This window comes from Pinus tabuliformis, chromosome 6 (assembly GCF_031772625.1).
Source record: "Pinus tabuliformis cultivar Carrire ecotype Pingquan chromosome 6, CPIR1, whole genome shotgun sequence".
NCBI classification, from domain to species: domain Eukaryota; kingdom Viridiplantae; phylum Streptophyta; class Pinopsida; order Pinales; family Pinaceae; genus Pinus; species Pinus tabuliformis.
In genome coordinates, this window is record NC_142292.1 from 1287179581 (window position 1) to 1287190464 (window position 10884).

The following is a 10884-nucleotide window of genomic DNA, read 5'->3' on the forward strand; positions in this document are numbered from 1 at the left end:
AGATATGCCAACCAGTGAGAGTGGTTGGAAAATACCTTAATAGATGTGGAAAATACCTTATTAGATGTGGAAAAGTAGATAGATACTAGATACTTTCTGCAGGTTCCAACCCTACATTAACAAATGGGTATTAGTCCCATTCTACAGACTCCAGCCATGCATGACAAAAATGTAAAAAGAACCAGGGAAGAAGGTTCTAGCTCTGGAATGGATACTACAAATGACAAGTTTGAAATCAGTTATAGGAAGAAGCCCAAGCTTAATCCTGTAACTGAGCAAGAGGACACCATTGAGACAGTTGAAATCATTGATACTGACACAATGGTTGAAAAGAGTAAAGGTCTAGCAGTTTCAAAGGAAACTCATCAACCTTCTACCTCAAATACTCAAATTATTGAAAAACAACTTAGTATTGAAGTCTCTTCATCCAGCAAACCAGTGGATAAAGAGAAAGATATAAAAGAGAAGTACAAAGAAATCAAGTTGAGGAATGAGGCATTAAAGGCTTAAACATATGCCCAGTACTTCAAACAGACACATTCTAATCAAAATATATTAATGTCAGCCTTTGACATTAAAACTGGTAAAATACAAATGACCTTTATGCAACCTACAGTCCATCAACCTAGATTGTCAGCAGACTACAGGAAGACAGAGTTTGAATTTTTGGCTAGGAATGTTCACCCTATTGATCAAATTGAATTCCATAAGCAGGCAGGTGAAATGATTTACTCTATAATGACTAACAAATCAATGAGTGTGCACAAGCTTCAAAGTTCTCTAGACAACATCACAGTACAATTTAAGCTAGAGAAGGCATCCTCACAGGCTAAGGATAACATAATGAAGTCATTGGAAGACTTGGTAATTGAAATTGGATATAGTCCAAATGATATCAAGGCTGCAGAAAAACCAATAAAGAAGAAAAATGAGGATATTTCTGCTTTGAAGAAACAACTGAAGTTGCCTCCTTCTGAACATCCGCAGACCAAGGAGGTCCTAGAAAGCCAAACCCAGCAGGATGAAATGATGGATCTCATTATTCAATTAAATGCTCAATTGAAAGAAATGGAGAATGAATTGGACAGTTTAATACAGCTGAAATAAGCCAGCCTTGAGACAGCTACTGCCATTGCTATCCCTACAGTTACTACAGCAGTTCCTTCAACTTTGGTAGCTTCATTGGCCCCAACAGCTCCACTAGCTACATCACTTCCAACTGTAATAGCAACTACATCAGCAACAAGTTCAACAACAGCAGCAGCCCATCCAAGTGATGAAGCAAGTAAATCGGTCAAAGCCATGGAGGACATGTCCATTCAGACCACTGAAATAAATAGACTTAAAGAACAGATAAGAACTCTAGTGGATGAGAAGAAACTGGGTTAAATTATGCATAAAAATGAAGTACAGAAGTCAAACAGGTTCACTGAGAGGATAAAGAACTTGGAAAAAGAATTAACATTGAAGGAGCCACTTTCCCAAGCAAAAGAGCAGCTATGGGCCAATCTCATTGACTCTGTCAATGATATTTGGCCATATATACAAGTTATCTTTGAACAAAATGATTTAGTCAAAGAGGCTAGTGAAGCAATTCAAGGAGTTGAGGCCAAACTTGGAAATATGCTAGAAGAAGCCTCAAGAATAATCAAATTCCTTAAATCAAAGAATAAATATGAATTGCGGGAATTTGACATAGTTGACAGGACTGGCACTATACTAGAGATGAAGAAGGTAATCACTAAGCGGAACTTGATGATGCAGCTTGAAGACAAATTCCAAACCATGGAGCTAGTTATAGGCAGGTTCATGGTCAAATTTGATGCTTTGAGGCAGAAAGGTCTGCCAAATCCATTGGTAATAAATGATCGGTTAATGCCACATGAAGACTATAACAAGAAAATCATAGAAGTGGTAAGGGAGCAAGCCAATAGTTCCTCTATGAAAGGGATGCCTACAGGAAAGGTTCTGTACCAGACTTTTGAGAACCTCTTTTACCTCCAGCATGAGGTAAAACATCTTTTTGTAAACAAGCCCACCTTTGCAAAATACACAGAAGATGATGAAATCTAAAGAATAATGGTAAATATTAAATTACCAGATACAGAGACTTGGGAAAAATTAAATGATTTACTGTGAAAATGCAAGGTAAACATTGGATACATAGCAGTGAAAGAAAAGCAATAGATTAGCTAAGTCAAAGAGTATCAGATAAAAAAGTATCAGTCAAAAGGAAAAGTAAAAGAACAGTCAGCGTGGAAGACAAATAGCAAAGGAGAAAAGGCAGCAAAAGATATGACAGCAGAGCCAAATAAACAGGGACAGCTTGTTGCAGTTACATATTTGTATCTGTCTTCTTGCGTGAAGATATTTCTTTTTCCTTGAATAGATCCTAAAAAACAGTTTAGGATATTTTGTAGCTATTTTTGTATAAATACTTCATAATTCAAAGTATAGAGTGTGGATTGCTTAACATTTCTATAGTTGTATTGATCTAAAACCTAAGGGTTCATTGTACCATTTTTCAAGTCAGCAGGCTAGACTGAGTAATAAAGGCATTGCATTACAGGATTCATGTGTTGTGCCACTTCAGTGAAGTATTTTATGTTTGTCAAATTGTTATCTCCTTAAGTGTTTCACATACTTGCATGTTATCTAAATTGAATGAAATAACTGGAATATTATTACAGAATTTGTTTAAGTACACTCTGTCCTGAACAGTTATTCATTTTAATGTTTTCTTCTAATATCCAGAGTAGGGAATCCTTCATTGCTCCCTAGTTTCAATTGACCTCTATCATTTCCCTCATTATCCGGTTTGAGGAACCCTTAACTACTCCTTGACCCCGATTGAAAACCACTTCACCCTCCAGCCTAAAAGATTTGAATTTACTCAGCTACCTTGCCTTGTAAACACTATCTTTAGAACTTGATTCAGTCTTGTTTTCTTGACACTTGACCCCATAGCCCAATGGTAAAGGACATCCCTCTATCCATCTAAGTCAGTGATTCCACCACCAAATCAAAATCAAAACCCAATCAAAGCTTAAATAACTAGCCTAAAATCAATTAACTCAACAAAGTTAAATCATAAAGAGAGAGCCCTCTCTGAGCATTAGGAAGGCTAGATCCTGATCTCAAAAGTAGGTTTGTGGTTACCTCTAATATTTATTTTGACACAGGATAACAACTCTAGGGAAATTTTAGAGTGATAACATAGTGGCGACCATACTGGCGATAGTCCCCAGTCTGATAAACCTTAAAGAAAATCTTAAAATCTAATCTCTTCACCTTAAGGTCATTTTATATTTGTTAAAAAGTTTCATTTAAAAAAAAAAAAAAAAAAAAAAAAAAACCTAGCTTCCAAAAGAACAGACTATACCAGGGCACATCCAAATCCAAACCTTGTTATAATAGTTGATGATCCTGACAAAATTTTAAGAAAACCAAAAAAGGTAGAAACTCAAGGAAGTAGTAGTCAATTAATTAAAGAAAATTCACTCCCTGAAGAGTTATCAAGTTTATAGGATATTCAATTTGATTTATCATTTGAGCTTTCTTTGTTTCGTACCAAATCTGAAAATTCAATTCATGATACTGTAATAGACCCCAATTTTATTCAATTTATTGAATCAAAAAAGGTTCCTATACATCATGATTTAGATCAACATTTTTTGGATACTTTTGACAAACTAGAAGCTTTAACCTCAACTTTGATAAGGCATATAGATGAATCCTATCTTCAAAAATCAATTGAATTAGCTACCCTAACTACTGCTACCCCTGAAATTTCTACGAATTCTTTAAAAACTGTAAATACAGCTTCATTTACTACCACCTCACCTACAATATCCACTACAGTTCATTCCACAAAACCATTCATGTCTCAAATTCCTCTCCAACCAAACATCTCAAGTTCATCTAGTTCATCTACAGCCATCTCAAGTTCTTCTTCAAGCACCACTACTTTACCCCTAGTCAAACCAAAGCCTTAGCCATGGTAGACATATATGCACCTTTGGTCTTACCAACTCAACTACATGCCATGCCCCAAGACTACCAAAGTAAAATCTTTATGTTTGATGCTACTGGTCAATATACCGCCCAACAGCATGTGAATAAAATGACTGATTGTTTTGAGTTACATGAGATTGATGAGTTTGATGTGTAAATGAGGTTATTTTCCCAAACACTAGCAAGAGATGTCAAACAATGGTTTTGAAGGTTTACCTGCTAATCATATTGCTAATTTAGCTACTTTCCATAGATTGTTTATCAATATATGGGAAAGAAAGAAAAACCCTTTACAAATATTGTCTAAATATGAAAACATTAGAAGAGCTCCTAATGAATCTGTTCAAGACTATTGTACTAGGTTCAACAGTATCTATAATGCAATCCCTGTAAATATAAAACCTCCACCAGACTTGGCACTAATCAAATTTCCTGATGGTTTTGACACTGATATGTCTTGCCAATTGAGAGAAAGGAACCCTGAAACATTGGAACAAATGAAAAGTAATTTTGTTAGTGTAGAAGCCAATTTATTAGCTAAGAGAGCTAGGATGAGAAATGAGAAAAGAGTTACCATTAAAGAGGAACCATCCACTTCAGATGGTAAGATAGACAATTTAGCTAAAAGTGTAGAAAGGATAATGGATAGATTAGAAAATATGGAAAGAAAATCTCAGTGGGAAAATCAACAAGGACCCCCAATAAGAAACCCCAACTTTAGGAAAAATCCTAATACTGGAAAAACAAGAGATGTTATACCTGATCAACAAGTTAGACCACCTTTCCAGGAAAATTATGCTGAAGGTTCACAAAACCATGAAGAAGAGGAGGACACCCAGATAAACCTATTAGGGATTAAAAATGAAGATGTTGTTTTTCTTACTCAGGAAGAACATGAATTGTACATGTTACAACAATTACAATTAGAATCTGGAGAGTCCTTTGACTACAAACAAGGCTATGAATCTGCTATCTATGAAGTTCACAAACAGTATAGCCTTAGAAGCAAAAAGAATACAAAAGTTCCCACTAAGAAATCAGTCCAAACCCAAACTAAAAAAATAGCATAAGCTCCAATGACCAAAGTTCTACAAATTCTCCCTAGAGGAACTCAAGAGACTTCCAACCCAAAAATTGTAGACATAACTTCAGCTGAAACTCAAACTTCAATTGTTACTCAAACTATTCCAAACAAGAAAATTCAAAACAAAATTGTTGGTACTGTTAGACTCTGTCTTGTTAAGTCAGTGTGAGATTGATTCTTCTTCAAAACCCTGTTTTAAAGAAGAAATCATTAAATGTATTTTTTTTTAGAATATGTAATTTGTCAAAATGTTTCAAAATTCTCCAGCTCTTCAAAAGGCAGCAGCTTCCTCGGCTCCTATCTCTGCAAAAGCACAAACAAAAGAAAACAAAACATCATCAGCAATCATGTCCATTTGTTTGATCTGGTCTAGAAGCTGTCTTGTTACAGTTGTCATTTGGTTATACAGCTCTCCATACATTTGATTGCTCAGATCTGGTTACTTAGCCAAGGAATCGCTGGAATGAAAGGCATACTTTAATCTCTTGACAAGCATATGCCTGCGACCTTGTTGCTTAACCTCTGTTGCAGACTTCTTGGCACATGGATTTACATTATGTAGGTTTTAGCGCTTGAGTTAGGGAATTCCTGAAGCAGTTCTTGATCTGAAGGTTCGGCTTGGTATGCCTGCTACATAATGGATCAGTGTTTATAATGCTCGTCGGCCAATGAAAACAGAGATACCACTATAATGTGGATGATACAAGACTTACACAGCATGTTGAGAAAGGAAATGAAGATGGCCTTTTTATAAGTAGCGAGCTTCTTGCTCAAATTTGTGGGCTCTTATTATGGATGCGGGAAATGGATTCACTGCACAAGTTTATGATCTTTCTCAGTGCTTTTTTCACAAGGAATGGATCATGGAACAATGGGAGAAAAACTATTACATAAGTGTAATTGCGGGTGCCAACAGTGGGAGTTCCCGGGTAGTAATGTCTAAAGGCACACAATACACGCAGTAGTCTTACAAGGTCAGCGATTCTTTTCCATTTAATTGGATAAACAAAAAGTGGAGAGAGGGATCCTATGTTACTTCTATGGCTTCTGCAGGGGGTAGATGGGGTGTTGTCATGTCTCGAAATGCAGGTTTTACAGATCAAATCTGATGGTGATGGAAAGATACCATTTCTTTAGCTCAAGTTGTCGATAATATAATATCCAAGGTCAATCAGTTACACAGGCAATGAGGGATGAAGCAGAGATGGAGGGCGCTCTTGCCAGCATGCTACGTGCACTGCGTTCTGTGCATCAGATGTTTTTTGATGAGAATAATGATAAATATATTGCTCGATCGGGTTTCAATAGCAGAGATAGAATTACGGGACTGCATTCAGACACTACTTGTTTTAATCTCAGCTTGCAAAACAAATGGCTGAGATGGACACTTTGCGAGAAGATACACTGCAATTAGCTTTCGATCTACTGGATGTACATGGTTGTGGCTTTCTAGACAAAGATCAATGTGCTCAACTCTTTGAAGAGTTGAATGAATATCGGACCCTACCAAAGATCTCAAAAGAAGACTACGACTGCGTATTTTATGAGCTTGATGATAGTCATGATTTCAAGATAAATAAGGTAGAATTTACAAATCTTTCTGATGCCATCTCCTTCAGGTTTGAGAAAGAGGTTGAGCCTTCGTGGCCTGAGAGATGTCCAAACTTTTACCATTCAGCACCGTGTACTTTCATTAAGAACTTTGTGAAGAGCAAGGCTTTTGATTACATTGTTATTTTCATGCTTTTGCTAAATTTGATAACAGTTATCATTGAATCAACGTTAGATGTTGAAAACAATTCTGACCAGTACATTTGGTAACAATTTGAGTTCTGGTTTGGTTGAATTTATGTGGTGGAGATGGCACTTAAAATATTTTCATTTTGTTTTGATGCTTATTGGCGTGAAGGACAAAACCTTATTCCCAGTTTAACACCATATCTTGCCATCATCTTTTGCGTAATGTGTCTCTATTGCTCCCTCGGTTTACAGTTATTTGGTGGCCTTGTCTATGCAAACAATCCTAAACTGGAAGGGACAAGTCTCAAAAATGATGACTACTTAGTCTTCAACTTTAATGACTATCCTAGTGGTATGGTCACTCTTTTTAATCTATTGGTCATGGGAAACTGGCAAATTTGGATGAAGGGCTATGTGCAAATTATTGGAACGTCATGGGCACTGCTGTACTTCATCAGTTTTTATGTAATAACGGTGTTGTTTCTTGTCAACCTGGTGGTTGCATTCGTATTGGAGGCATTTTTTGTTGAAACAGAGCTTGTTGGCATTGATCGCATAGTTTTAATCCGGGCTCTTAAGCTGCTAGAGCAACGTGGGAAAGCTGTGATTTTTAAAGGAACATCCACAGATGATGAAGAGAAATCTCAAGGAGAGCGAAGGGTTTGGGAAAATATCCAAAAAGGATTTGTCAACTATAAAAATTTGGCTCACGTCCTTGACACCTGGCCCTTCACTTCAGCCAAAAATAAACAAAGACACCTGTTACCAGATGAATAGGATTCGTTCTTATCTATGACCTCAGTTAGTCATACGATGGGGTCTGCGCTCCAATTGTTAGGCTTTTTGGTTAGAGATTTTCGAGGAGAAAGTTGTTACATGTTCTATTTATGTAACTTCAGGTGAAACAGCGCAGAGGTTTTTGGGTTGATCTGTTTTCTCCTACAACAGTCTTATTTAATGTATTAAAAATCATTTGTAAAAAAAAAAAAGAGAGGGGAGAGTTCTGTGTGCTGGAGAATAGAGAGCTTACCATGTACAGTTTTTGGCAGAGAGTTTAATGAAAATACAGCTCTGACTTCTGAGATTCCTGTGGTATGATAATTTAGCATAAGTTTTCCTTTTGTTTCATATGTAATCTGTTATGTTTCATTTCACTTCATGATCATTTCTAATTGAACAAATGAAGATTTTAGGTAGAATTCATAATGTTTTATGCTCTGCCTATAAGTTTGTTCATATTCAATGTTGTGCTCTGTTTGACGAGGATTCATCTGCTATGCCCTTGTCAGCTCCTCAGCAGTCTTGCCATTCCATTTAAATCTAAATTTAGTGTTAAATTTCTTGCCTACCTTGCCTCAGGAGATAATCTGGGTTTGATTACATTTCTCTGTTCAAGCTGTTTCTTTACCCCATGCAGCTTGAAAAACCACATCATTTTATTAAAAACCCTTTTTTATCAGTTTACTAGCCTAAAATCAGTGTTTCCCTATTGGTCATCTCGCCCATTGAAGATCTTTACTGAGATAGACCGGATAGAGCCCTCTCTTGCCCCATAGGGCTAGCTACGAGGCTAAGTGGTTTGATGTTGCCTTGGAGTTTACCTTTTTCAGCCTGAGGTGAAATTTCAAGTGCTAACATATTGGCGACCATACTGGGGAGAACATTCGACTTGTTGATTTTCTTGTCCCAATACATGAAATCACATTGCAGATCTGATGCTGATGGTGGACAGCAGTCAAATACATATGTAGGTTGAACCATTCACCTAGCGACTCCAATTCGATCCAGACATTCCAACGCTTGCTGATCCATTCATGCAATGGTAGAGTATGTGGCAAACCTTGCCCTGTGTGAAGGTGTAGAAGAAATAAGAAATGAGTTAGCAAATTCTGAATTTGATGAAGCTTTTTTCAGTACCTTGCTTCAATGGTTGAAATCTTCAAAGTTCTTCAAAACTAAATTTTGTGAGTTAATTGTTGAAAGAATCGAAAAGGAGATTCAATGTTTAGATGAGCAGATCCAGTCATATGATTTCCAAGACCCTAAAAAGTTCTTGGAAATCCTTCCTCCATTGAAACAAGAAATCATAGAATCGCCTATAGATGTTTACATTGACAGTGTGCAGCTGGAGGTATGTGTTGCAGAGTTGGGGCAGCCAACAGAGTCCGGCTTCCGCGATCCAATGGCAACATACATGGACACATTTTTCAGTTTGATTGATAGATCAGGTTGTCTTGTACGTGACCAGGCTCAGTACGTGCATGAAGGGCTGCCAGCAATTGCATCTGTGTCCTGGCGGAAGCATTCTCAAGCGGCATCATTTTCAGGTTTACTTGAATGGTTAATCTGGCATTTCAGTATTACATGATCTATTGTTTGTACAGCAGATTAGAGTAGATTTTGTAAATAAATAAACAGCCATAAGGGCAGCATCTTGTTTTAGTTTGCTTGAAGATTGTTAAGTCGTTTTTCAGTCATTTCAGTCTTGAGATCAAATCAGTTTGAGTTCAGTTTCAGTTGTGTCGATGATGACTCCATTGCCCAATGGATGGAGGCATTGTCTGCTCTCCCAAAGTTCTGCGGTTCTTGGCACCTCCACGAAGCGGCAGCTGCCATCCCAAGTGGAGCCGATGTTAGACTCCATCTTGTTAAGTCAGTGTGAGATTGATTCTTCTTCAAAACCCTATTTTGAAGAAGAAATCATTAAATGTATTTTTTTTTAGAATATGTAATTTGTCAAAATGTTTCAAAATTCTCCAGCTCTTCAAAAGGTAGCAGCTTCCTCAGCTCCTATCTCTGCAAAAGCACAAACAAAAGAAAACAAAACATCATCAGCAATCATGTCCATTTGTTTGATCTGGTCTAGAAGCTGTCTTGTTACAGTTGTCATTTGGTTATACAACTCTCCATACATTTGGTTGCTCAGATCTGGTTACTTAGCCAAGGAATCGCTGGAATGAAAGGCATACTTTAATCTCTTGACAAACATATGCCTGCGACCTTGTTGCTTAACCTCTGCTGCAGACTTCTTGGCACATGGATTTACGTTATGTAGGTTTTAGCGCTTGAGTTAGGGAATTCCTGAAGCAGTTCTTGATCTGAAGGTTCGGCTTGGTATGCCTGCTACACAATGGATCAGTGTTTATAATGCTTGTCGGCCAATGAAAACAGAGATACCACTATAATGTGGCTGATACAAGACTTACACAGCATGTTGAGAAAGGAAATGAAGATGGCCTTTTTATAAGTAGTGAGCTTCTTGCTCAAATTTGTGGGCTCTTATTATGGATGCGGGAAATGGATTCACTGCACAAGTTTATGAGCTTTCTCAGTGCTTTTTTCACAAGGAATGGATCATGGAACAATGGGAGAAAAACTATTACATAAGTGTAATTGCGGGTGCCAACAGTGGGAGTTCCCGGGTAGTAATGTCTAAAGGCACACAGTACACGCAGCAGTCTTACAAGGTCAGCGATTCTTTTCCATTTAAATGGATAAACAAAAAGTGGAGAGAGGGATCCTATGTTACTTCTATGGCTTCTGCAGGGGGTAGATGGGGTGTTGTCATGTCTCGAAATTCAGGTTTTACAGATCAAATCTGATGGTGATGGAAAGATACCATTTCTTTAGCTCAAGTTGTCGATAATATAATATCCAAGGTCAATCAGTTACACAGGCAATGAGAGATGAAGCAGAGATGGAGGGCGCTCTTGCCAGCATGCTACATGCACTGCGTTCTATGCATCAGATGTTTTTTGATGAGAATAATGATAAAGATACTGCTCGATCGGGTTTCAATAGCAGAGATAGAATTACGGGACTGCATTCGGACACTACTTGTTTTAATCTCAGCTTGCAAAACAAATGGCTGAGATAGACACTTTGCGAGAAGATACACTGCAATTAGCTTTCGATCTACTGGATGTACATGGTTGTGGCTTTCTAGACAAAGATCAATGTGCTCAACTCTTTGAAGAGTTGAATGAATATCGGACCCTACCAAAGATCTCAAAAGAAGACTACGACTGCGTATTTTATGAGCTTGA

The 10884-nt window shown here is 37.4% G+C and overlaps 1 pseudogene; it reads left to right on the forward strand.

The window, feature by feature from the left end:
• Positions 1-7060: 7060 nt before the first annotated feature.
• LOC149263333 (casein kinase 1-like protein HD16 pseudogene) lies at positions 7061-10440 on the forward strand (annotated as a pseudogene).
• The last annotated feature ends 444 nt before the right edge of the window (positions 10441-10884 follow it).